This window comes from Adiantum capillus-veneris, chromosome 26 (assembly GCF_014529385.1).
Source record: "Adiantum capillus-veneris isolate H3 chromosome 26, ASM1452938v2, whole genome shotgun sequence".
NCBI classification, from domain to species: domain Eukaryota; kingdom Viridiplantae; phylum Streptophyta; class Polypodiopsida; order Polypodiales; family Pteridaceae; genus Adiantum; species Adiantum capillus-veneris.
Genome location: NC_140956.1, coordinates 13,825,779 through 13,830,686, shown reverse-complemented (window position 1 = coordinate 13,830,686; position 4,908 = coordinate 13,825,779). Strand labels below are relative to the sequence as shown.

General features: G+C 45.2%; 1 pseudogene; it reads right to left on the bottom strand.

Annotated features, from left to right (window-relative positions):
* Positions 1-2,955: 2,955 nt before the first annotated feature.
* On the bottom strand, positions 2,956-3,840 carry LOC147423026 (uncharacterized; annotated as a pseudogene).
* Between the last annotated feature and the right edge of the window lie 1,068 nt (positions 3,841-4,908).

Sequence of the window (4,908 nt, the reverse complement as noted above, 5' to 3'; positions counted from 1 at the left end):
TTCGAATGGTCTAATGAACGGATGTGACCAGCACCTAGGGACTTCGTCGCGACACATCATTAAGAATTGGGCGCCAGTGTCAGTCCCAGAGACTCATATTCTCCACATGTGGAATATGTCTCAAGTAAGGATGTCAGGAAAAGTGACATCCATCAAGTACGAGTTGTACTTGTGTGTGGAGGTAACTGATAACACTCTGCGACAAGAGTGAGAGGGACCCTCATTATCATGCTCCACACTGGCTAAACCGAACTCCTTGAATTCCTAGACCATGTTGTATCCCATGTGACAACATGTGCCAAATCGAACCCTACAAGTAGGTTCGTAACATCATAAGGTAGAAAGGTAGATTGAACACTTGGTCCAAAATACTTTGTGCCGACATGCCCTTGGCATGGCTTTGTAACATTCAAGTGTGCTTATACGTCTTGAAAAAAAAACCAAGAAAAGCATACAAAAAATGGAATAACACCAAATCAATAGATGCGTACCTGGAGATTTGAACGTAATGTTCACTTACTCGTATGCAAACGGAGAGGAGCACATCTCCTACCTGAACAAACAAACAGTATTGCACTGGGAACCGTGGGTGTTGCCTTCACAATCCAACCCCTTTGGTTAAAATCTACGTAGTCAAACCCCTTGGTAAGACCCTTCGTAGAAACTGCTCAAGTAGCAGTTAACGGTAACCAACATAGTTAACCGTGTAGGTTGATTAAAATCAACTTGAAAACTGTGTTCGTCTGCTACCACGTGGTAGATTGCGGAATTCTTTCCTTGAAAGTATAACTGGGATAGATCAATTGTGATCCTCAATGCAGATCGAACTGTGATCCTTAATGCCTATGGGGTGATGTAGCACTCACCTGTCGGGTCTTACCCCAAAACAGTATGTCCATAGACACTCCGTAGTGCTATAGAGAGAGCAGGAGACCCACACAAGTGAACTACCGATCTCTTATGGACAGCCATGTTGTCACAAATGATGGCTGCGTCTATACTCCATGGTAGAGAGCAGCTGGTGTGAGTTTAAGATTTATCAAAAACTCAAATTGAGTGTCGCACTGAAAACATGTAGTGCAAAAATGACACCCTAAACATCCGTAATGACAAGACTCTTGCTTGTGAATTAACGTCGATGTATACTTCCCTAGGTAGATCTGTTCAATCTTGAAAACAATCACCCAAAGAATGCCAATAATTGGGTCTTACCCTTGGCCTGACAATGGCTCTTAGCCTGTGTGTCTCATAGCCCTTATGCAAATTAGTTGAGAGTTAGAGCACCTTGGCTCAGGCTCCATTGAACCGTTGAAGACTAATTTGAGTAGCATCTTAGCCACATGCTAGCTGAAAGGTAGAGCGCCTTGGCTCAGGCTGGACTCACGAGCAAAACACGTATCAAAAGCTTCTTAGAAGATTTTCATTTTTCCCTTAAATAGAAAGAGAGAGAAGAAGAACATGCTGAGCTGAGGAACTTTCCTTAAGTTTTTAAAGTCTGTGCCCATACTGTGTGCTCTTACGCATCTTATGTCTGACTTGCAGCTTATCGTACAAGCATTCCACAGTTTTTCGGTATGACTGTCTCATCAAGAGAGATAAAAGAAAAACACAAAACTCACTCCGACCCACCTACCTTGTAGGGGTCGTGATTGTATGAGTATGACTTAGCTTTGGCACTTTGCCTGTAAAATAAGTCCTAGATTGAGGTTCCTTTTAGTATTGTTGGGTGTTGATAGCAACCAACCATCAGGTTCAACAATCCATCACTTAGTCTGTCCTTGACAGAGTTGCGAGTGTGATAGCGGAAGCGTAATCTATGAAGTGGTGGACTCCATGCCACTTGCTTAGCATGCCTTGCATGCAAAAGCGTAAGCCCTTGGCTAATATGACGGCCTCAAGCGTGAGAGCCAAAACCAAAAGTGCCTTGCACAATTTGCATTGGTAGTGGTACATCATAATGGGATATCACCACACCTAAAATGGGCGCAAACTGCTGGTCATACCAGTTCCCCAAACTTGTGTGCAAACGCCCGTGATTCCAGGTCAATGGGCAGTAACGCGACACAAGGGAGAAGCCTTGCTTCGTGTAAAATTGCCAAAGCACTTTGCTTTTCACAATGACAGTAATTGCCAAGGAAAGTGTAAACATGGAAAAAACAAGAAAAACTTAAACTTGGACAACCTGGTTGTTGCTGTAACGAGTTGTCCCGAGATTTTGTAGGAGAAAACTTGCTCACAGATGGCTCATAGCCATATGTGGCTGTCAGATAGATCGCTCATAGCCATATCTAATGTCTCATAGATGGTTGATAGCCATATTTGTTGTGCGGGTGGGAGTTGTCGTGTACACAACTACGTCTTCTTATGTCATATACATCCGTCGTGTACGGAATGAAATATCCTACAGACAGTTTTCCATATCCTTCCCAAGTTGTATGCTCATAGCATATGCCAAACGTGGGGAGTGTCAATGCAAGAAGCCTGATTTGAAGCCTTGCTTCATAGAAATATGTTTGTGCTGACAGCCAACGGATGTGGCTGCAGATATCATAACAAAAAGAATCGACCTTGTCGAGCAATTTCACGTGAAATTAACCAGTATTGTGTGGCAAGCATCCTCTGTCAGTTTGTAGAAACAATGACAAGGAGTCAGCCATGGCGAGCAACTTGCTGCCCTCAACAAATCTAGTAATAGGCCATGCCTGTCTCCTTGAGATACTGAAAAATTGGTCCTTGGCCGTGCCTTTGAAGCAAACTGTAACCTATGACGAGCGTGCTCTATCAAGGTACTCAGGAGAAGCCATGCTTCATATAACTATGTATGGCCTCATTGCCAACAAATGCTATCAGCGACGACAAATGTCATAGCAAAGAGAGTCGACCTTGAAGATCATGCACAAACAATTGACCATGTCGAATTGTAATGTAATGGAAAAATAGTAGAACACGTGCAAATTATGCAGCTCGTACCTGCTTGGCTCTATGAATGATAGCCGTGATCATCCATGCTAGTGCATACTAGAGTTATCAAACACATGCTCAATACTACTCTACTTCTTGCTGCCAAGGGCCTTTCCCAATGCGCAACCAATTTGGAATCTTGTGAGAACTTCCATAGCATTGCCATAGAATCATTCAAGCCTTGCTTGATAAATTCTACCTATCTCTTGGGCGGCAACCATTGCACCAGTCGGAATTCACAAAACCAAACAAAGTGCAGATGATTGTAAAGAATGCAAAAAGTAATGCCGAAACATAAACAAAAATACCTGGAGCGTTAGCAGATGCACCTTGAAGCCTCGCCAAGATGCCAACCCACGACCTTGTCGTGCATGGTGTTGGATCTCTCCCGTGGGATCCATAAATTCTCGAGTCTGGTGTCCAAATCTATACCAGACTTGGTACTGCTTGAATCTGGGAGTCGGCCGGATTCCTTTCAAAAACAATCGGCGTCCGCCGCTAGTGATGCCTTGCATGTGATTTCCAATCCATGTCGAAGTTAGAAACCTTGCATCATGGCAAACTAAACGCCTTGCTTCCCGAGCACTACTCTTCATGCATGCCTTGGACTCTGCTCTCAATCCCGACATGGAGAGCTTTTGAGAGGTAGCTTGTAAATTTTTTGCACATGATCTATGTAGAAAATTCAGAGCGAGCTTCTCCTTTTGCCGAGATCGTACCTTGAATCACATGTCCCTCCGGAGCCATGGCTCCTTTGTATGCCCAATCGGACCTTTGCATGCCTGATTGGACGTGGGGCCTTGCCCCTACCAAGGGGATGGGTGCCCAAAAATAGGGCGCCCACCCCTCTTGAGTATGAAAGAAAGCTTTAGAAGCCATGGCGTTAGCGCAGCAAACAGCGAGGAAGTCGATGATGCTTGCGCTGGCTTCTACCGGCCCTGAAGCGCTGCGGCCATGAAACGTAAAACCTCTGCAACGTCAAGGCGCAGCGTTTTGGTGCCATAGTCGCCCAAAAACGTGCAGGTCTTTCCTCCTTCCCCCATCCCATAAGCGGGGCTTCCCGCCATCGGCTCGTCTCATCGGTTCTGCACAGAGCCTATTCCCGCGGTCATGGTGACCTTGCAAGCTTTTCTTCTCGCCGTCGGAGCTTGAGATCGGGAGAGAGAGAGAGAGAGAGAGAGAGAGAGAGAGAGAGAGAGAGAGAGAGAGAGAGAGAGAGAAGAGAGAGACACCATGCATCCCTCCTCCATAGCTCCTTGCTTCGCCCTTCTCTCCACCTTGCTCTGATACCAATGTAAGAACCCTAGGAGCTAGAGACCTGGATCCTCCACCCAACCGCCCATACTTATAGGCTCTTAGCCCTAGGATCCCCTTTCCACACTGCTAGCTGGCCCGTGGCCGGGGTCCGTGACCACCCTTTAGGGTAGGGCCCTGCCCGTAGGACCCGTGTCCTGACAAGTGCCTGATTGGAATGTAATTTTTCATGTGCATATTGATGCATCGAACTTTGCTATTGGGTGTTTCTTGCTCAACCAGGAGAACATAAACTGGACTACCCCATTAGCTTTGCAAGTTGTCAATTGAATGATGCCGATAGAAACTACACCACTACAAAGCAAGACGGTTTAGGTATGATTTATGCAGTGAAGAAATTTCGCTACTATCTTCTATCCAACAACTTTGTTTTCTATGTTGATCATCAAGCCGTGTTGTATCTAGTAAATAAACCTTGTTCCACGGGAAGAATTACACGATGGTTGTTAATTCTCCTTGAGTTTGATTTTACCGTTGTGGTGAGACCTAGTAAAAGACATGTCATGGTGGATCATTTGTATTGCATACCCAATGGTGAAGTCCCTACTGGAGTCGATGATGAGTTGCCCGATACTTCTTTATTCCTAGTCAAACCCATACCTGAATGGAGTGAGAAGATTGTGAAATTTCTAA